General features: G+C 44.0%; 1 protein-coding gene across 2 annotated transcripts in view; it reads right to left on the reverse strand.

Annotated features, from left to right (window-relative positions):
- Positions 1 to 23,880, reverse strand: part of FGD6 (FYVE, RhoGEF and PH domain containing 6) — a 156,277-nt gene that overhangs the window by 89,903 nt on the left and 42,494 nt on the right. The window lies entirely within an intron of this gene.

Genomic DNA, 23,880 nt, shown 5'->3' on the forward strand with positions numbered 1-23,880 from the left:
CCATTAAACAAACAGAGAGACCCCTCACAGAATGGGAGAAGATCTTCACATGCCAGACATCAGACAAGAGACTAATCACCAAAATATATAAAGAGCTCAGCAAACTTAGCACCAAAAAAGCAAATAACCCCATCCAAAAATGGGCAGAGGAAATGAACAAAGCATTCACCTCAGAGGAGATCCAAAAGGCTAACAAACATATGAAAAACTGCTCTAGGTCACTGATTGTCAGAGAAATGCAAATTAAGACAACACTAAGATACCACCTCACTCCTGTAAGAATGGCATACATCAAAAAGGACAGCAGCAACAAATGCTGGAGAGGCTGTGGGGACAGAGGAACCCTTTTACATTGCTGGTGGGAATGTAAATTGGTACAGCCTCTGTGGAGAGCAGTCTGGAAAACTCTCAGAAGGCTAGACATGGACCTTCCATATGATCCAGTAATTCCTCTCCTGGGGTTATACCCCAAGGACTCCATAACACACAACCAAAAAGAGGTGTGTACTCCTATGTTCATAGCAGCACAATTCATAATAGCTAAAACCTGGAAGCAACCCAGGTGCCCAACAACAGATGAGTGGCTGAGAAAGCTGTGGTATATATACACAATGGAATACTATGCAGCTATCAAAAACAATGAACTCACCTTCTCTGATCCATCTTGGACAGAGCTAGGAGGAATTATGTTAAATGAGCTAAGTCAGAAAGATAAAGATGAGTATGGGATGATCCCACTCATCAACAGAAGTTGAGTAAGAAGATCTGAAAGGGAAACTAAAAGCAGGACCTGATCAAATTGTAAGTAGGGCACCAAAGTAAAAACCCAGTGGTGAGGGGTAGACATGCAGCTTCCTGGGCCAGTGGGGGGTGGGAGTGGGCGGGAGGGATGGGTCACAGTCCTTTGGTGGTGGGAATGGTGTTTATGTACACTCCTAGCAAAATGTAGACATATAAATCAGTAGTTAATTAATATGAGAGGGGGAAAAATCAATTGTATGTCTCAAAGTTTCTCAAAACACAAACTGAATCCTTTTAATATATAGGCTGTGTATTTGATATGCGGACTCTCTCAAAAGCCTAGACCAAGTAGATTAGAAGCATCCAATAGCACAGCTATATACAAGATACTGGATACTGTACAGCAAACCATAACAAAAGGACTTTTCAAAGTTAACCCAATTAACAAATAATGTGATGATAACATTAACTATTGATTGTCTTTTTGAACCCTAAGACAGCAGGAACCTCACATCTCCACTATAGAGCCCCTACTTCCCCCAGTCCTGGAACCCTTGGATAGGGCCCACTTTCCCGTATGCATCTCCCAATCCAAACCAAATAATATTGCATCCGCCGATCACAACCTAACCAACGCAACGATTGCCACCTCAACATGCTTCACCTCAGACTGTCCAGAGACTTCATGTGTGGAATGACAACCCTTCAGCTTCATTACTCGGGTGAGACCTTTCCTTTTATAGTACACTCTAATTTCATCTCAGGTGGTTCACTTTCTAACAAAGTCCCATAACCTAGATATACACCAGTTTCTGTGAGAGAGAGCTTATGTGCACACGTATCCATAAACTACTGCAAAATATATACCTGAAAGCAGTAGTACACTAGAGTTTGCAGTGAGTACCTCCCTAACACTTCCTCTCCACTATTCCAAGCTTGGGATCCATGATTGCTCAACAAGTTGTTTGGCTTCGTATGTTAACTCTCTTTTCAATCACCAGGTTCCAGATGCCACCAGGATGCTGGCCAGGCTTCCCTGGATTGAAGACCCCACCAATGTGTCCTGGAGCTCAGCTTCCCCAGAGACCCACCCTACTAGGGAAAGAGAGAGGCAGACTGGGAGTATGGATCGACCAGTCAACGTCCATGTTCAGTGGGGAAGCAATTACAGAAGCCAGACCTTCTACCTTCTGCAACCCTCAATGACCCTGGGTCCATGCTCCCAGAGGGTTAGAGAATGAGAAAGCTATCAGGGGAGGGGTGGGTTATGGGAACTGGGTGGTGGGAATTGTGTGGAGTTGTACCCCTCCTACCTTATGTTTTTGTTCATTAATCCTTTCTTAAATAAAAAAATTAAAAAAAAAAGAAAGAAGAAAAATAAAATAAAATAGAAATAATACAGGTCCAAAAAGGATGACAGAGGACCTAGTGGGGGTTGTATTGTTATATGGAAAACTGAGAAATGTTATGCATGTACAAACTATTGTATTTACTGTCGAATGTAAAACTTTAATTCCCCAATAAAGAAATTAAAATATATATATATATATATATATATATATATATATAATTAAAAAAAAGATAGCCAGACTGACCATACTTTTCATCCCCTTTCTCCATTTCAACCATTAAAAACATAAATTCATTTTGGGTTTGGGGGGGGGTGAAGGAAAGTTCCAGAGCAGAGAGCCTGTGTGGCGTGCACGGGGATCTGGGTTCAACTTCTATAGTGTTTAACAAGAAATGCAAATACAGAACATCATAAAACGGTAATGTTGTTCTGGTCTCTTCCTCACCCAAACCAAAACATTTTAAAAGTGGATTACCTTGAAAAACATGAGTTTTTCAAGGCAATACGGTGAATGACAAGCAAATTTCCCAGCTGCCTCCATTCTAAGTTTCCCCAATATGGGCTAGGGAGACAGCATAGTAGTTATGCAAAAGGTTTCATGCCCAAGACTTCTAGGTTCAAGTCTCATGGCCACCATAAGCCAGAGCTGAGCAGTGCTTTGGGACCTAAAAAATGAATACTAAGGCTCCTGTATCCTTACCCCAAACCAGGTCTTGTGCTGAGTACAAACTAAGAATTCCTTTATCTGTTCATTTATTTATTTTTAAAGATTTATTTTATTGGGTGGTGGGTAGATAGCATAACGTTAAGTCCCCTGTTCAATCCCCCACACCACCATCAGCCAGAGCTAAGTAGTACTCTGGTTTTTTTTTTTAAAAAAAAGGATGACAGAGGACCTAGTGGGGGCTTGTATTGTTATGTGGAAAACTGAGAAATGTTATGCATCTACAAACTACTGTTTTTACTGTCGACTGCAAAACGTTAATCCCCAATAAAGAAATTAAAAAAGGATTTATTTTATTGATTACATATGAGATTTTCACATGAGACAGAGAGGAGAGAAAGAAGAAAGAAACCAGAGCACATCCTGGTGTATGTGGTGCTAGGGACTGAACTGAAGAAAGAAACCAGAGCACATCCCGGTGTATGTGGTGCTAGGGACTGAACTGAAGAAAGAAACCAGAGCACATCCCGGTGTATGTGGTGCTAGGGACTGAACTGAAGAAAGAAACCAGAGCACATCCCGGTGTATGTGGTGCTAGGGACTGAACTGGGAACCTCAGGCATAAAAGCTCAGTGCTTTACCAGTTAAGTCATTTCGCCAGTCACGCAGTTGTTCATTTATTTATTTGATAGGCCAGAGAGAGATTGAGAGAGGAGGGGGAGATAGAGAGGTAGACGTCTGCAACTCTGCTTCACTGTGAAGCTTCCCTCCTGCAGGTGGAGAGTAGGGGTTGAATCCAAGTCTTTGTACATTGTAATATGTGCACTCAAACAGGGCACCACAACCCCTAAACCAAGAACTCTTAGAGGACATGCACTGGGCTGCTACAAAAGGGCACAGGCTTCAGTGGAACATTAGCAAAGGTGCTGCTTTCATGGTCTAGGAGATGGTGCAATGGATAAGATACTGAACTCTCAAGCATGAGGTCCCAAGTTCAATACCCAGCAGCACACGTACCAGAGTGATAGCTGATGCTTTCTCTCTCCTCTTATCTCTCTCATTAATTAATAAATAAATAACATTAAAAAAAGAGGGGGCTGAATGTTGATGCACCTGGTTAAGCACACACATTACAGTACACAAGGACCCAGGTTCAAGCCCCCAGTCCCCATCTGCAGGGGGAAAGCTTCCTGAGTGGTTAAGCAGGTATGTAGGTGTCTCTTTATCTCTTCCCCGCCTCTAGACTTCTGTCTCTATCTAATAAATAAATAATGATTAGGGGAGTCGGGCGGCAGCACAGTAGGCTAAGCGCAGGTGGCGCAGAGCGCAAGGACCAGTGTAAGGATCCAGGTTTGCTCCCCACCTGCAAGGGAGTCACTTCACAGGCAGTGAAGCAGGTCTGCAGGTCTCTTTTTTCTCCCCCCTCTCCATTTCTCTCTCTCCTATCCAACAACGCTATCAGCAACAACAACAATAAAACAACAAGGGCAACAAAAAGGACCGGCGTAAGGATCCCGGTTCGAGCCCCCGGCTCCCCACCTGCATGGGAGTCACTTCATAGGCGGTGAAGCAGGTCTGCAGGTGTCTGTCTTTTGCTCCCCTCCCCTGTCTTCCCCTCCTCTCTCCATTTCTCTCTGTCCTTTTTAACAACTATATCAAGAACAACAACAATAATAATTACAACAACAATGAAAAACAGCAAGGGCAACAAAAGGGAAAATAAATTTTAAAAAATTTAAAAAAGAAAAGGTACTGCTTCCTTGAGCCTGGGGTGGGGGAGTGTGTGTTTTAATAAGCAACGAGCTAATCTAGGAGGATTTGGAGGTAAAAGCAATAATTACAGTTATGTGTAGGGGTGTAGGGGAGAGGTGCGGGGGGGGGGGTGTTTGTTTTGTTTTGTTTTTACCAGAGTGCTGCTCAGCTCTGGCTCATAGCAGTGTGGTAGTGCTGGGTAGTGTGAGGACTGAACCCAGGACCTCTGGTGTCTTAGACAGGGAAGTCTGTTGTCCTGCTGAGATGCAATCTATCTCCCTATCTATCACACCGTGTGTGCTATTCCAAAAGCCTGTGCCCACCTCCCTGGTTATCACCAGCAGCCTGCTCTGCAGCCACATCACAGGACACAGGAAGGAACCAGGACATTACAAAATCCTGGGCTCCTTTCCAGGCGGCTGACTCACAAAGCCTAGAAGTGCAGGGCCCCCAAGGGTACAAACTAAGGTTTGAAAACCTCAGTGCCAGGTGATTTACCAACTCCTCCCCACAAGCCAGACACCATCAACACTTTCCACCTGACTTTGAGACAGGGTTCTTTAATCTACAAGCCACCATGTCAGTCCAGTCAGTGGGGGGATTCCATAGAAAGTTCCCCAGGAAGGCCAGGGAAATTAGTCTTTTGAGGTCTGGTTTCAAGACTCAGGAACAAACTTGCCTGCAACAATTGCTTTCCTGTCTGCAGCCTACAAGACTATCAAGAATAAAATAATAATAATAAAAAAAACCCAGAGCTCGGCAGTGCTTTGGTAAAAATGAATAAATAAATAAATAAATAAATCCATCCACATAATAGAAAGGTCAGCAAAGGAACCAAAGGAAATTACCAGGGGAAAGTAGGGCAGAAAAAGAGACAGCAGCATTTCACCCTGGAAGGCCGTGTTAGCAGGTTCTGAGCAGTATACTCAACTGCCAAGGCTCCTACACAGTGTACGAATTGCTAAGACTCTTCAAAGCTGAAGATCAATTTTCTACCAGTTCCTGATTACACTCCCTTAGGAGCTGGACTTGCCTCAGAAGCCATTCCTGGAGCCCAACTCTTATATAAACCTGCTGGATGGAGGCAGAATGCCAAAAGGAACACCTCCTACAGTCAAAGATGGGGTTTCCTGTTACTCAGTGGCTGCGGGCTGTGAGGAATCAGATTAGTCTCAGTTCGGTGGGTGCGCGACTTATCATAGTTCCTTAAGACATGGAAGATACTGCCCCCGGGCTGGTGTGAGGGGGAGAGACTTGAAACTTCCTGAGTCAAATTATGGGCAAGATTCTCTGTTTCTGGTTTTCAGGAAGGTGAGCCCAATCCAGCCAGATAATTAATTGGCTTCGATTAGCCAGAATAAAAGGCAGTCAACAAGATACACAGATAGCATGATCTATGCATATAAATAGGAGAAACGCAGAAAAGTATTATAGAGCAATGAGTATTCAGACAGTAAATATTTATAATAGTAAAGATCACAGAGAAAGGTGTGGGGCAAAAAGTGTATGGTTTAGTGGAAAGGGAGTCTTGGGCATTGCAATCAATGGTGTGAAACAGTCTGATTTTTTAAAAATTTATTTATTTTCCTTTTTGTTGCCCTTGTTGTCTTTTTATTGTTATTGTATTATTATTATTTTTTTTGGTAAGCCAGAGCACTGTTCATCTCTGGCTTATGGTGGTGCGGGGGATTGAACCTGGGACTTTGGAGCTTCAGACATGAGAGTCTGTTTGCATAACCATTATGCTATCTACCCTCCAAAGGTGAGGAGGGTATCTTTTTTTGTTGTTTGTTATTGTAGTTATTATTGTTGTTGTTACTGATGTTGTTGTTGTTAGACAGGACCGAGAGAAATGGAGAGAGGAGGGGAAGACAGAGAGGAGAGAGAAAGACAGACACCTGCAGACCTGCTTCACCGCCTGTGAAGCGACTCCCCTGCAGGTGGGGAGCCGGGGGCTCAAACCAGATCCTTACGCCGGTCCTTGCACTTTGTGCCACCTGCACTTAACCCGCTGCGCTACCGCACGACTCCCTTTTTTTTTTTTAATCAAGTACTTGGGGGCTGAACCCAGGACCTCATGCACACACTCTACCACAGAGCCACCAGCCCTCGTTTGTTTGTTATGTCCATGAGAGAGAGACCCAAGCACTACTCCGCCATATGCAAAGCCCCACTTTTTTTTTTTTTTTGCTTTAGTGTTCTGACCTGCTGCTTTAGTGTTTCCGACCTGGGCCGGTTCAACCTTCCTTAGCAACCCGGTGGTGCCCCGCTCCCGGGAGGTCACCATATTGACGTTGAACTTAGCGCCGACATCCATAGCGCATACCCATAGAGACCGCATCGCGCACTACAGCCCAGACCTCCAGGTCTCAAGTGATTCTCCAGCCTCAGCCTCCCTGGGAGCTGGGACCACCGGCGGGCGCCACCACGTCTGCCGCTCTTTAGTGCTCTGTAGTGAAACAGGAATCCCTTACCCATCCCAGCCACTCAGTCTGGGGCTCTCCATTTCATTGTCAATGGCAGGTAAGGCATTCCTACACTGTCTGCTTTGTGGGTTAAAGGAATGGCAAGTTGGGGAGATAGTACCATGGGTACTTTTCATGCTTGAGGTATTGGTGATTACAGAGTCAGTCCTTGGCACCACTATAAGCCAGAGCTGAGCAGTGCAAAACAACAACAACAACAACAACAACAACAACAACAACAACAACAAAACAGCTGGGGCCCTAATCAGGGAGTCCTGAGATTCCCAAACAGACATGATGGGCCTAGACCTAGAATAAATCCCTCTCTCCATTGTTACCAGTCATTTCTATCAGGAACAACACAATAGACCCCTTTGCCTTTAACTTGGATCAACAATGGTAGAGAATGTTCCATCCTCCGAAGGGAGGCTGGACAACATACTCTATGCTACACCTGAGGAAGATGGGTCCTGATATTGGGGCAGCTTGGAATGTTCCTACTCATGACCACAGAATATGAGCTCCGATCTACAGGGATGCAGAGGTCACATAGGCTCGTAAGATGAATATGGGCCCTAGATCACATCAAAATCGATGAGATTTATAATCAACAATATTTATACACCTTTCCCATATTTGGGAGCTACTCTCTTCCCTGATCCAGCTTTCTGGTCCTTTTTCCAGCCATGACATCATCTCCACAGACAATAATTAGGATCCACCTATATATCAGATTTCAGGCTCAGGCAAAACAAACAAACAAAACCACTAGTATAGCCACAGGCCCTTTGGAATATAACTAAAATATGCCTACTAGCTATCTACAAAACAGAGACCCCCCCCCCCCCAACTCTTCATCTGGACTATTCCAGCCTTTAGGTCCAAGACTGGTCAACAATTTGTTTGGCTTTGTATGTTAACTCTCTTGTCAACCACCAGGTTCCAGATGCTAGCATGATGCCAACCAGACTTCCCTGGACAGACAACCCCACCAATGTGTCCTGGAGCTTCGCTTCCCCAGAGCCCCAACCTACTAGGTAAAGAAAGAGGCAGACTGGGAGTATGGATCAACCAGTTAACGCCCATGTTCAGCGGAGAAGCAATTACAGAAGCCAGACCTTCCACCTTCTGCATCCCACAATGACCCTGGGTCCACGCTCCCAGAGGAATAAAGAATAGGAAAGCTATCAGGGGAGGGGATGGGATACGGAGATCTGGTGGTGGGATTTTTTGTGTGGGGTTGTACCCCTCTTATCCTATGGTTATGTCAATGCTTCTTTTTAAAAAAATCTTTATTATTATTATTATTTATTTCCCCTTGTGTTGCCCTTGTTGTTTTATTGTTATAGTTATTATTGTTGTTATTGACATCGTTGTTGTTGGATAGGACAGAGAGAAATGGAGAGAGGAGGGGAAGACAGAGAGGAGGAGAGAAAGATAGACACCTGCAGACCGCCTGTGAAGCGACCCCCCTGCAGGTGGGGAGCCGGGGGCTCAAACTGGGATCCTTACACCGGTCCTTGTGCTTTGCGCCACCTGTGCTTAACCCGCTGCGCTACCGCCCAGCTCCCTATGTTTCCTTTTTATAAATAAAAAATCAAAAAGACTGCTGGGAAATAGCTCAACAAGTAGAGCTCAGGATCCGCATGCCTAAGCTTCCTGTTCAATCCCCCCGTCACAAGTACTGAAGAGGTGCTCATGTGGAAGTCTCTCTCTCTCTCTCTCTCTCTCTTAATTATCTTTATTTATTACATAGAGACAGCCAGATAGCTAGAGGGTAGGGGGATAGAGAGAGGGAGAAAGACAGAGAGACACCTGAAGCCCTGCTTGACCATTCGCAAAGTTTTCCCCTGCAGGTGGGGACTAGAGGCTGGAACCTGGGCCCTTGCACACGTAACATGTGCGCTGGCCCCTAGAACTCTGTGTCTCTAGTGTGAAATAATTTTTTGAAAATATTTTTAAAAGGAAGAGTATAAGATGTTTTCTTAACACTTTCCTGCCTAGTTATGTCATAATTTGATTGTCAAAGTAAAAAATTGAACAGAAACAGCAATAAAAACTAAAACAGAATCAGGAGTGGAGCTTTTGTCTTAAACCTTCCTTTCTAAGTTGGATTTGCTTCTGTTACTAGAAAATGCATTTTAATCAAGTATACTAAAATAATGACAGAGGGATGAGGGTAGATACCATAATGGTTATGCAAAGAGCCTCTCATGCCTGAGGCTCCAATGTCCCAGGTTCAATCCCCTGCACTACCATAAACCAGAGCTGAACAGTGCTCTGGTAAAAAAAAAAAAAAAAAAAAAAAAAAGGATGACAGTCAGGAAAAGAAAGTCAGAAGTAAGTTCCTACTGTTAGGGGCAAGATTAGGGCAAGGCATGAATGTCTGTGTTGGATCCCCCCCCCCCCCCCCGCCCCACAAACATACTCAGTCTGTTTTTGGCTATCACTGAAAAGGACACCAGAGGAAATAGTAATACACAGAGGTGTGGCTTAGAAAGGATTCTTAGAAAGTCTGAGCTGGGGAGCAGGACCAATAGAAAAGCCAGGTCAGTTAAACAGACTACCAGGAAGTTCATCCCAGGTAGAGAGGTCAGAATAAAAGCCAGCATAGAACTACTGTAGAGCATTTTTTTCTGAACAACCCACATGTCTGTAAGGGTATTTTTATTTTCCTAAATAAAGTATGTAAGGCCTACCCACAGCTCCCCCAATTCTTTGTGGAATACACTGGTGAAGTGAACACAACACCTTGGTCTTCACAGCCTGCAACACTGCGGCTGAGGTAAATGCTCCTTCAATTTCACCTGCCATGAATCAATACCTTGGATGGGTCATCACTTAATACTCTCACTTCCTTAATTTTTTTTTTCTATCATCATGCTTATCTTGTTTAAGTCTCCCCCTGAAAGTGTGTACACATTTCTCTTTCAGGTAAAATACCTTATCCAGAATGATTTTTTCCTTTAGAAGAAACTTCCTTAAAAAGAAATGTAGTAACAATAGCCTTGTAAACTAACATTTCCCCAATAAAGTAACCTTAGAGGAGGATAAGGCGAGGGGCAGGAGGGAGGGGGGATGGAGAAGGAAGATGAGATAAGGAAGGGAGAAAAAGGTTTATTTTCTTTGTTAAAATATTTATTATTATTATTATTATTTTAACCAGAGTACTGCTCAGCTCTGGTTTATGGTGGTGCAGGGGATTGAACCTGGGACTTTGGAGCCTCAGGCATGGGAGTCTGTTTGCATAACTATTATGTTATCTACCCCTGCCCTACTTATTATTTCTTAATCAGAGTACTGCTCAGTCCTGCCTTACGGTGGTGTGAGGGATTGAACCCGGGACTTTGCATCCTCAGGCATGAGAGTTTGTTTGCATAACTATTAGGCTACCTACCCCAAAAGATTTCTTTCTTTTTTTGCCTCCAGGGTTATTGCTGGAGGAATGCGTGCAAGAATCCACTGCTCCTAGAGGCCATTTTTCCCATTTTTTGTTGCCCTCATTACTATTGTTGCCATTGTTGCTGTTGTTGGATAGGACAGAGAAAAATGGAGAGAGGAGGGGAAGAGAAAGACAGACACCTGCAGACCTGCTTCACCTCCTGTGAAGTGACTCTCCTGCAGGTGGGGAGCCGGGGGCTCAAACCGGGATCCTTGCTCAGGTCGTTGGGCTTCTTGCAAAGTGCGCTACCATCTGATCCCCCAGCCCCCACCAAAAAAAAAGATTTCTTTTGTCTACTTACTCTTAAGAGCGTTTATAACAGGAGACCTGCACAACGTTGAGTCAGGCATAAAAGTTGCCAGGACTGTGCACAAAAACAACAAAGTAAGGAAAGAAGGCAACAAATTTAACTTCAGAGTGCTTTGAAAAGATTGAATGAGGTGGCGCAGCGGGTTAAGCACAGGTGGCGCAAAGCACAAGGACCTGAGTAAGGATCCAGTTTGAGCCCCAGCTCCCCACTAGCAGGGGAGTCGCTTCACAGACAGTGAAGCAGGTCTGTAGGTGTCTGTCTTTCTCTCCCCCTCTCTGTCTTCCCCTCCTCTCTCCATTTCTCTTTGTCCTATCCAACAACAACAATAAAACAAGGGCAAAAAAAAAAAAAGGAAATAAATAAATATTTTTTAAAAAAGACTGAATGGTGGGGCTGGGTGGTGGCACACCTGGTTAAGCGAACACGTTACAGTGCTCAAGGACCTGGGCTCAAGCCCTTGCTCCCCACCTGTAAGGGGAAGCTTCATGAGTGGTGCTACAGATGCCTCTCTGTCTCTCTCCCTTTCTGTCTCCCCATTCCTATTGTTTCTATGTAGTTTCACCAAGAAATTTTTTAGTCTGTTACTTTAGTTCCCGTGTGGAGTTGTAGATTCCAATGTCAGATTCAAAACCATAAGTCAAATCAACAAATTTTAAAATGTATTTTGTTTTATTTTCAGGATATAGAGAAAGGTACTAACAGAGTGATACAGAAAAAAGAGCAGAGCACTGCATAACTCTGCTTTATGCTGTTGCGGGGTACTGAAGTAGAGACCTGGAGCCTCAGGTGGGAGTCTTTTTGTATCTCTCTGCCCCACTCTAGATGGGGGGGGTTGTCATGGAAATCTGGCTTCAGTGCAGTGGAGCCAGGCTCAAGCACATGCACATGGCACTATCCAAGTGAGCTAGTCTGCTGACCCCACAACTACTCTTAGTTCTACAGTATCTGTGGCATTCTCTCCATTCTCCACTTAGAAAGGATTTCTTAGGAACTAAGTCCAAGAAGAGGAAGTCACATGGCAGGACTTGTGACAAAGCCAAGCATGGTCACTCTACCTGCTAACAAAGGAAGACCCAGATACTTGTGCCATGTTTGTTGATTTTCCTAAACACAGGATCTTGGCACAATTATTTTAAGCATATGGACAGTTGACAGATCATTTGAAACAAGAGATACCAGAATCTGAAGCAAATTCAACCTCACTTAACAAAAATCAGGTTCAGTAAATGTGACTCTATGTGTCAGGGAGCAAACCAGATCATTTGATAAGTCTTTCAATTGCTATTTTCACTAAAATAAAAAAAAAACATTGATGCTCTGATGACAGATAAGGTTGGACAGCTAGTATAATATAGCACAGTACAGTAGCAGATATCCTTCCCCAAAAAAGGTAGATACATGGAGTTTGTAAAATTACATATACATTAACTTTTAATCTTTGAAGAGCTATAGTTTAGGATAAACTTAAATTATCAAAATCAATAATGTATTACCTTGATTTCAGTAGAGTATCTATAACACATGTATGTAGTATATTAATTTTTTGGAGCTTAACTCTGATTAATAACCATATTACACAAATAGATAAAGTCATTGAGATAGTGAAACAGCAAGAGTTGACAGGGGAACACAAAATGTACACAATCAGGGGCCAAGCGGTGGTGTACCTGTTAAGTAACATTACAGTGTGCAAGGACCTGGGTTCAAGATCCCAGTCTCAACCTGCAGGGGGAAAGCTTTGCTACTGGTCAAGCCGTGCTGCAGTGTCTGTCTGTCTCACTCCCTCTCTATCATCCCCTTCCTTCTCAATTCCTGGCTGTCTCTATCCAATAAAGATAATAAATAAAGATAATGATTAGCATTTTACTCTCTGGTTGATAAATTTTAGAGTTCTTAAAAACCTTTAAAAACGGTTAGTTGGACCAACAAAGTAACTTAGTATCTCATATCTGATATTTAAATACAGTCACATCAGACACAGGGGAAGAGTTTCCCGGTCTAATTCCCAGTATCAACACTCTGACCAAAATATGCAGCTAAGTAGTTAATTGTTTTATTAACTAATGAAAGAAAAAACAGTAATCACAGGTCAACACTGAAACGCTTTATAAAGCAAATCAAATTCAATTTTCCTTTCTTTTAAAATGTTTTATTATGTATTCATTTATTGGATAGAGACAGCCAGAAATCAATAGGGAAGAGGGAGATAAAGAGACACCTGTAATACTGCTTCCTTCACTCACCTCTCGCAAAGGTTCCCCCCAGGTGGGGATCAGGAGATTGAACCGGGTTCTTGCGAATTGTGACATGTGCCCTCAACCAAGTGTGCCACCACCCAGCCCCTAAATTTTCCTTTTTCTTTTTTAATGCATTGCCAAAAGTCAAACCCAGAGTTCCATGAATGTAACTCACCATGAAACCACCTCTCTACCTACGAAAATACCTATTTTTAAAAAGAGAGATGTACATACAGAGAGAAACCAAGTGCCTATCTACCAGCCTGAGGGTACTTATTTATGCATTTATCTATTTTTTTGCCTCCAGGGTTATCATTGGGGGTCCCTGCCAGCATTATGAATCCACTGCTCCTGGTGGTCATCCCCCCCCCCCACCCCATTGCATGGGACAGAGAAAAATTGAGAGCAGAGGGGAAGATACAGAGGGTGAGAGAAAGACACCTGCAGACCTGCTTCACTGCTCGTGAGGAGACCCCCCTACAGGTGGGGAGCCGGGGGCTCCAACCAGGATCCTTGCACAGGTCCTCCTGCTGCACCTTCTCCTGGCCCCCATCCTAAGAGTGGTTGCTATTCCCAGGTTATGCTGGAGGATCCAACCCAGAGCCTCATCCATGTGAGGCAAACTAACCACGGAGTCATTTCTCTGGTCCAGAATGCAAAAAATACTTAAAGAGAGGAAAGACTATCACCTCAAAACGCAACAAAATAGGACTAAGATTACTTCAAATGAGCTACGGGTGAGTGCAAACACGTGTGGCTCATGGACAGAGGGGGCTAAGGAGAGATTCTAGAGGCTAAAAGCCCATACCTGTGTGGGAGTGGCTGGCATCAGTCCGGCACTTTGCCAGTTACTATGCCATCTCCTGTCTGAGTTTGAGCAACAAAAAGGCTGCTGAAGGAAGAGAAAAATCACCTAAAACACACCACCTGAGTCTCCACTGCTGCTGCTGCCTTCCAGAGGCTGGAACAACAGCAGGGAAGGCAGAGAACCGGCTGGTGATCCAGGAGAGAAATCTACACTCCCTGTGGTCTGGAGATGTGACTATATAGTAGGAGCCTTTAAACATGGTTTTCCTGATAAGTTAGGAAACACGGAGAGTAACTGCCTCAGAACCCAGCAAATACAAACAGGATTTATTCAGAAACTCAGAGGGCCGAGAGAGCACCGCTTGGTTTGGCTCTAATTGGTGGTGAAGTGGGGGTGGGGAGTGGGATTGGGCCCAGGACATCAGAACCTCAGGACATGGGAGTCTCTTTGCATAACCATTGTGCTATCTACCCCCACCCTGTCTCCTTAGGCTAAAAATCTACGTATACTTAAAAAAGCCCCTCAGGCTCCCATAACCTGCAGGGAAGAGAAATAACATGATAATCCAAGAAGGTTAAACAGCTACTGTACTTCACCTTAGGGATTGAGATAACACTGAAACAATGATTAAGATTCCCAAATTTTAACTCTTAAGTAACTTATGTAGACATAAGTCAACCTAGGCAAGTGTGATCAGCAGATTGAAAAGTAGTGAGGGAGGGATTTCATAACAAACCAAATATAATGGTTAAATCAAGAAGAAACATTGGAGAAACATTGGGGGGAGGACATGAACAGAATATGCTCCATAGAACAGATCCAAAAAGCCAATAAACATGAAAAAATGCTCCAAGTCAATGTCAGAGAAATGCAAGTAAAGACATCAATGAGATACCACTTCACTCCTGTGAGAATGTCAGACATCAGAAAAGGTAACAGCAGCAAATGCTGGGGAGGTTGTGGGGTCAAAGGAACCCTCCAGCACCGCTGGAAGGAATGTAAATTAGTCCAACCCTTGTGGAGAGCAGTCTGGAGAACTCTCAGAAGGCTAGAAATAGACCTACCCTATGATCCTGCAATTCCTCTCCTGGGGATAGATCCTAAGGAACCCAACACACCCATCCAAAAAGATCTGTGTACACATACGTTCATAGCAGCACAATTTGTAATAGCCAAAACCTGGAATCAACCCAGGTGTCCAACAACAGATGAGTGGCTGAGCAAGTTGTGGTCTATATACACAATGGAATACTACTCAGCTATTAAAAATGGTGATTTCACTTTCTGCACTCCATCTTGGATGGAACTTGAAGGAATTATGTTAAGTGAGATAACTCAGCAAGAGAAGGATGAATATGGAATGATCTCACTCAGAAAGAAATTGAAAAATACCACCCAGGTGTCGGCTGCATTCCCTGGGCAGATGACCTCACCAATGTATCCTAGATCCCCACCTCCCCAGACACTACCCCAGGTTAGAGGTATGGATTGACCTGTCAATGCCCATGTACAGCAGAGAAACAACTACAGAAGCCAGAACTCCCGCTTCTGTGTTTCACAGAGATCTTTGGTCCACAATACTAGAAGGTATAAAGAATAGGGAAGCGTGTTGCCCTTGTTCTATTGTTGTAGTTGTTGTTGTTGGATAGGACAGAGAGAAATGGAGAGAGGAGGGGAAGACAGAGAGGGGAAGAGAAAGACAGACACCTGCAGACCTGTTTCACTGCCTGTGAAGCGACTCCCCTGCAGGTGGGGAGCCGGGGGCTCGAACCTGAATCCTTACGCCCGTCCTTGCGCTTTGCGCCACCTGTGCTTAACCCACTGTGCTACCGCCCAACTCCCAGGAAGGGCATTTCTGATGAGAAGAGTCCACCAAATTAGAGAGATCTCTACTGCCAATATGGTTGATAAACCATTAAGCCAGAAGAGATCAACTATCTATGATGGAAAATGAGGCCCTTTCCTGAACACTAGATTTGGGAGCCTTAGGGAGGAGCCTGCAGGCCAGGAGAGGACTAGATAGTGAGTAGTGAAGATAAGCAACTTCTCCTCAACTACCTTCTCTACCAGCGAGAACAGCTGTTGTTGTATCAACTGTACCTACCACACTGCTTCCCTTAATGTCTTTCATGATGATCCTAACGACCACTGGAAAGGTGGTGAGACTCTTGGAAAATATGTCCACACCTCTGGCTACGGTCTTGGTTGTGACTCAGTATAAAACCACTGTGGTGCAAAGCCTCATACTATGTTCTGTCTTGAAAACCAAGCGGTACCTGGGGACCCTAACTACAAGCTGCCCCTCTTCCTCTCCTTCCTTGAAATAAGGTTTCCTGGCCAAACTCTACCACAGGATCAGATGTTCTGGATTACCCTTGATGCGGGCCAAGCGACAGAATTATTCAAACATGTCAATCACATTCTCAAACTGGAACCTGGGGCTCACCCACCTCTTCGATACTATGAGGCCTGCCTCCTACAACTCTGGGTGGTTTACTCTGTTTTCAAGTGCAACCCCAGTAAGGCCTTATATCAAACGTGCTGCTTGACCAGAGCATTGATCAGAACTGGCTTATGGTCCACTGTCAGTCTCAATGGCCCAGTGTCAAGTACTTAGCCATGACTACAATCCTAGGGAGGGAATTCCCACCCCCACCCCACCCCACCCCAGTCCCTCCCTTATCAATAGTGCAAATAGGAGGCAATTAAAACAACCACCATGTACTGTACAGCAAACCATAACAAAGGGACTTTTCAAAGTTAACCCAATTAACAAATAATGTGATGATAATATTAACTATCGATTGTCTTTTTGAACCCTAAGACAGCAGGAACCTCACATCTCCACTATAGAGCCCCTACTTCCCCCAGTCCTGGAACCCTTGGATAGGGCCCACTTTCCCGTATGCATCTCCCAATCCAAACCAAATAATATTGCACCCGCCGATCACAACCTAACCAACGCAACGATTGCCACCTCAACATGCGCCACCTCAACATGCTTCACCTCAGACTGTATCCAGAGACTTCACGTGTGGAATGGCAACCCTTCAGCTTCATTACTCGGGTGAGACCTTTCCTTTCATAGTACACTCTAATTTCATCTCAGGTAGTTCACTTTCTAACAAAGTCCCATAACCTAGATATACACCAGTTTCTGTGAGAGAGAGCTTATGTGCACACGTATCCATAAACTACTGCAAAATATATACCTGAAAGCAGAAGTACACTAGAGTTTGCAGTGAGTACCTCCCTAACACTTCCTCTCCACTATTCCAAGCTTGGGATCCATGATTGCTCAACAATTTGTTTGGCTTCATATGTTAACTCTCTTTTCAATCACCAGGTTCCAGATGCCACCAGGATGCTGGCCAGGCTTCCCTGGATCGAAGACCCCACCAATGTGTCCTGGAGCTCAGCTTCCCCAGAGACACACCTTACTAGGGAAAGAGAGAGGCAGACTGGGAGTATAGACCCACCAGTCAACGCCCATGTTCAGCGGGGAAGCAATTACAGAAGCCAGACCTTCTACCTTCTGCAACCCTCAACGACCCTGGGTCCATGCTCCCAGAGGGCTAGAGAATGAAAAAGCTATCATGGGAGGGGGTGGGATATGGAGATTGGGTGGTGGGAATTGTGTGGAGTTGTACCCCTCCTACCTTATGTTTTTGTTCATTAATCCTTTCTTAAATAAAAAATTTAAAAAAAACAAAAAAACAACCACCATGGGGTCAAAGAAACCCTCCTGCACTGCTGGTGGGAATGCAAATTGGTCCAACCTCTGTGGAGAGCAGTCTGGAGAACTCTCAAAAGGCTAGAAATGGACCTACCCTATGATCCTGCAATTCCTCTCCTGGGGATATATCCTAAGGAACCCAACACATCCATCCAAAAAGATCTGTGTACACATATGTTTTTGGCAGCACAATTTGTAATAGCCAAAACCTGGAAACAACCCAGGTGTCCAACACCAGATGAGTGGCTGAGCAAGTTGTGGTCTAGATACACAATGGAATACTACTCAGCTGTAAAAAATGGTGACTTCACCGTTTTCAGCCGATCTTGGATGGCCCTTGAAAAAATCATGCTGAGTCGCAAAGTGCAGGGACCAGCCTAAGGATCCCGGTTCGAGCCCCCGGCTCCCCACCTGCAGGGGAGTCGCTTCACGGGCGGTGAAGCAGGTCTGCAGGTGTCTATCTTTCTCTCCCCTCTCTCTCTGTCTCCCCCTCCTCTCTCCATTTCTCTCTGTCCTATCCAACAACAAAGCAACGTCAACAATGGCAATAATAACCGCAACAAGGCTGCAACAACTAGGGCAACAAAAAGGGGGAAAAATGGCCTCCAGGAGCAGTGGATTCATGGTGCAGGCACCGAGCCCAGCAATAACCCTGGAGGAAAAAAAAAAAAATCATGTTGAGTGAAGTAAGTCAGAAACAGAATGATGAATATGGGATGATCTCACTCTCAGGCAGAAGTTGAAAAACAAGATCAGAAAAGAAAACACAAGTCGTACCTGAACTGGAATTGGCGTATTGCACCCAAGTAAAAGACTCTGGGGTGGGTGGGTGGGGAGAATACAGGTCCATGAAGGGTGATAAATGACATAGTGGGGTTTGTATTGTTAAATGGGAAACTGGGGAATGTTATGCATGTACAAACTATTGTATTTACTGTTGAATGTAAAACATTAATTCCCCAATAAAGAAATAAGTTAAAAAAAAAAACAACCACCAAAGAGATGCCAGCCCAAAGGATCCTTCCATGCAAAGCAGGTACGTTGGTGGCTAACTCTGAGAAATCATACTGAAGGCTATAGAAAGTTGACTTCATGTAGATCGAAGTGTATTGTGCACATGTATTCAAGCAGAATCCATCATGATAAAAAACAACTTTCAAGGTATTATTGTTTTTAATGTTTCCACTGTGCTGGAGATTCACACGTGTGTGACTTCACTGCTCCGGCTCACTGTCTTTTTCTTGTTGTTGTTGTTGTTGTTAGAGAGGCAGAATAAACAGTACCAGAGCTTCTCTGATGGCATAGCTCCTCCCGTGTGGCAAGGCATCCATGCTACCAGGTGAGATAAGTTCATGGAAATACGTCACACCGCACATTACAGAACGTTAGGACTTACAGTAGATACAGATTCCACTGTAAGAAAACAGCAAGGACTAGTAAGGAAACCAGTATTTAAAAACAAAGACTACAGATTTTCAGTCCAAATCTTATTTCACCTGAGACTACCCGAGTGTCCCATTTTCTCGCGGGAACCACAACCTGTAAATGGGATCTCCCGCTGGTGCGAGGAAAGAACAGGAAGCTGCTAGGGGGTCATGAAGCTCCCAGAGACTGAAACTGTCACTCAGGACTAAGGCAGTCCATTTTCTTAGAACATGCTACCATTTCTCCTTCTCAGGTGTTATCCACAAAAGAATTGTCACAGAGATCTACTCCAGACCAGCTACTGATTTACCCGTAATTCCAAATGCCATATGGAACTCATTTCTCTCCTTTTTAGAGATGGGAGTGTGTGTGTGTGTGTGTGTGGGGGGGGGGGGGTTAGCCATCACAGAACTGGCTGGGGTCAACACACATGGCAAAGCAACATGCTATTCAAATGCGATATTTTACAGGCCCTGGAATCCAATTTCTTTCTCAAAGCAGCCTGAAGACACAGTCCATTTTTTCCATATCGAGAGGCCATAGGACGTCGGGCAAGGACCTGGCTTTCTTCCCGCTTTCTAAACCACACGCCTCAGTGTATCTTCCCACTAGTAACATTGCTGACTATACCCCTGTTTCTTTTTTGCTTCCTTCACTAGGAAACCCTGGGGAGATAGCAAAATAGTGATGTGAAAAGACTCTCATGCCTGAGGCTCTGAGGTTGCCAGTTTAACCCCCTGCACCACCATAAGCGAGAGCTGAGCAATGCTCTTGAAGAAAGAAAAAAAGAGAGGAAGGAAAGGAAGGAAAGAAAAAGGGAGAAAGATCAACACTTCGGTAACATCTTCCAAAACTAAGGTCAAGGAAAATGTAAGGAAGTGAAAACAAACATGCAGTGAATAAATGAAATAAAAAGATTGGGTTTTTTTTTTTATAAGATCACAAACATTTCAATATGGTTTCATACATTTCACACACAGACGGCAGCAGAGAAGACACCAGATCCAGTCTAAAATAAACCTACATTTGAATTGAAGTCCCATCACTACCTGTAACTACCCAGCTGCTTTAATTTCTTCAACATAACACTTCTCTCAAATATAAAACTGAAATAATTTCACTTACAATGTGGGTTAAATGAGATGATGTGAACATGTCTGGCACCTGCAGTGAATAAGAAATACAGGAAATAGAGGCAAGTTTTTTTTTTTTAATTTTTTCTTTCTTTTTTTTAATATTTATTTTATTTATTTATTCCCTTTTGTTGCCCTTGTTGTTTTATTGTTGTAGTTATTATTGTTGTTGTCGTTGTTGGATAGGACAGAGAGAAATGGAGAGAGGAGGGGAAGACAGAGAGGGGGAGAGAAAGACAGACACCTGCAGACCTGCTTCACCGCCTGTGAAGGGACTCCCCTGCAGGTGGGGAGCCGGGGGTTCAAACCAGGATCCTTATGCCGGTCCTTGTGCTTTGAGCCACCTGCGCTTAACCTGCTGCGCTACAGCCCGACTTCCGAGGCAAGTTTTTCTAAGCAGTGGGTCCAGAGATAGTGTAATGGCTGAACTTTAGATTAAGGAGCATGAAACTGAGTTCAATCTCCAGCACTGCATATGCCAGAATGCTGTTCTGGTCTGTCCTCTCCCCCTGTCTTTTTTTTATTTTTCTTTTTTTTATTTTCTTTTAAGAAAAAAAAATTCTTTTTTGTTTGTTTGTTTTTTCTCTTCCCACCCCCCATTCTTCATTTCTAGTTTATGAAATAAATAAACCTTTAAGAAAATTTTAAGTAGGGTAGGAGCCAGGTGTTAGTGTACCTGGCTGAACCCATATATTTTTAATCATCTTTATTTATTTATTGGATAGAGACAGCAGAAATCAAGAGGGCAGGGGGAGATAGTGAGGGAGAGAGACAGAGGCACCTGAAGAACTCCTCCACTACTCACAAAGCTTCCCCCTTGCAGATAAAAACCAGGGGCTGAAATCTGGGTCCCTGCACATTGTAAACATGTCCCCCTGGGCCTCACTTGCAGGGAGGAAGCTTTGCAAATGGTGAAGCAGTGCCGCCAGTGTCTCTCGGTCTCTATTTATTTATTTATTTATTTATTTATTTATTTATTTTTACAAGAGCACTGCTCAGCTCTGGCTTATGGTGGTGTGGAGGATTGAACTTGGGACTTTGGAGCCTTAGGCATGAGAGTCCCTTTGTATAACCATTATGCTATCTACTCCTGCCCTCTCTCCCTCTGTATCTTCCCCTTCCCTCTCAATTTCTGGCTGTCTCTATCCAATAAATAAATTTTAAGTAAAATAAAAAAAAAATTAAAAACAAAATGTCAAGTAGACATGAAGAGAGGGAGAGCTTCACAGTCCACTAAATAATCAGAATGGCAAGTGACGCTACACGTTTCTGTTCTACTTTGCTTCTGGTAACCCCAGAATCTCATATCTGGTCTATTACTTATGTCAATGAATTAATAAATGAATGAGTTTTATCCTACTATCATAAGCAGCATAGTGTAAGTAGGCATATTTAGCCTGTTGCTTCTTTTTGCAATGAGTGTAAGTCTTGGTTTTCACATTTTCAAATGGTGAAGAAAATCGAGAGTAATACTTTGTGATGAGAAAAGAAAACTCCAATTAATGTGTCCACAAATAAGGTTTTATTGCAACACAGGCATGCACATTTGCTTTTATACTCTCTGGCTGCCATTGCAGCAAAAGCCACAAAAGCCGCAATATGGGACAGCTGTAGCGGAGATTATAGGGCCCGTCAGATCCGGAGTATTTACCGCCTGGGCCTTTACGGCAAGTTCGGCCAGCCTTGGAATACTAGGTTGCCCACAACTACCTGTGTTTGAAACTTAGCTCTACACTTAGTAGCTACGTGAAACTGAGTAAGCCTCTAAGCTCAATGTGCCTCAGCTTCCAAATCCATAAAATGGAGGCGCCGAGGACAAGGTTCTACGAGAATTAAATGAATTAATATACACAATGTACCCACAACACTGTTTCACTGAACCTAGAACACTTACTAGCTTGTCTGGGCACTCTCTTTCTCGGCACCTGCCCTATGAATCCACTGCTCCTGGAGGCTATTTTCTCCATTTTGTTACTGTTGTTGTTGCTATTGTTGGATGAGACAGAGAGAAACTGAGAGAGGAAGGAAAGACGGGGGAGGGGGGGAAGAAAGATAGACACCTGCAGACCTGCTTCACCACCTGTGAATCGAATCCCTGCAGGTGGGGAGCTGGGGGTTTAAACAAGGATCCTTACTCTGGTCCTCGTGGTCCACTGTGCTACTGCCCGCCCCCCCCCCCCCATCTGTGCACTTCCTTTTGGCTTATATGGTCATTTAAAGTATTAAAAAAAAATCAATGAAGTACACAGAACTTCCATGTAAGAGGTCCCCAAATCAATCCCCTGTACTATCAATAGAACTGAGAGGTACTCTGGTAAAAAGAAAGGAGAGCAAACAAACATAAAAACACCTCTCGACATAAAAAAGTAGGTTTAGAGGGCTGGAGAGGTAGTTTGCCTGGGTGCAGCCTAGGTTCCAGTTCCATGGCCACATGGGAAGAAGCATGAGAGCACCAGGGACGTTCTGGTATGCTGATGTCTCTCCCTCTGTAACTATCTGAATAAAAAAACCCAAACAAACAAAAACAAAAAAGGAAGGAGGGAAGAAAGGGAGGAAAGTGAAATTGGTATACACCATGTCCTGGCTCCACAAAAAGGAAAAAAATAAATAAGTAAATAAATGGCTGCTGTAGACATTCGGAAGTTTAGAATCGCATGTAAGTGACTCAAGGAAAGTCTGCCTTACCGGTCATGTGAACCCATTTGTCATCAGCTCCTAGTCTGCATAAAGAGCTCCTGCAGTTAGCTCACATGAGTCGTGATTTCATAGCAGGTGGCTCCTGGGTTTGTTTTCCATGTCTAATTTCATTGCTTCTTTCTGGTAACTTACTACCTGTACAGAAGCAATGTCCAGAACCTCAGAGCAATCAGTTACCTGGATGTCACAATATTATCTCCTATTTATTTCTAAAAGAACATCACTGAGGCTGGCCGGTGGTACACCAGGGTGAGTGCACACATTATCACGCACAAGGACTCAAGCTCAAGCCCCTGCTCCCCACCTGTAGGGGGAAGCTCCTTGAGTGGTGACGCAGGTATCTGTCTCTCTTTCGCTCTATCTCACCTCCCCTCTCAATTTCTCTCTGTCCTATCAAATAACATAGAAAAGAAAAAACCAAAGAAAGAAAGAAGAAAATGGCTGTCAGGAGTGGTGGATCTGTCCTGCAGCTACCAAGCCCCAGTGACAACTCTGGTGGCAATAAAAATAAAATAAAATATTTTCAGCCACCAGGTTCCAGATGCCATCAGGATGCCGGCCAGGCTTCCCTGGACTGAAGACCCCACCAATGTGTACTGGAGCTCAGCTTTATCCTTTCTTTTTTTTTTTTTTTAGTTTTTTTCCCTTTCTTTTTTTTTAATTTTTTTTTTTTTTAAGAAAGGATTAATTAACAAAACCATAGGGTAGGAGGGGTACAACTCCACACAATTCCCACCACCCAGTCTCCATATCCCACCCCCTCCCCCGATAGCTTTCCCACTCTCTATCCCTCTGGGAGCATGGACCCAGGGTCATTGTGGGATGCAGAAGGTGGAAGGTCTGGCTTCTGTAATTGCTTCCCCGCTGAACATGGGCGTTGACTGGTGGGTCCATACTCCCAGTCTGCCTCTCTCTTTCCCTAGTAGGGTGGGTCTCTGGGGAAGCTGAGCTCCAGGACACATTGGTGGGGTCTTCAATCCAGGGAAGCCTGGCAAGCATCCTGGTGGCATCTGGAACCTGGTGACTGAAAAGAGAGTTAACATACGAAGCCAAACAAATTGTTGAGCAATCATGGACCCAAAGCTTGGAATAGTGGAGAGGAAGTGTTAGGGGGGTACT

This window comes from Erinaceus europaeus, chromosome 7 (assembly GCF_950295315.1).
Source record: "Erinaceus europaeus chromosome 7, mEriEur2.1, whole genome shotgun sequence".
Lineage (NCBI taxonomy): Eukaryota > Metazoa > Chordata > Mammalia > Eulipotyphla > Erinaceidae > Erinaceus > Erinaceus europaeus.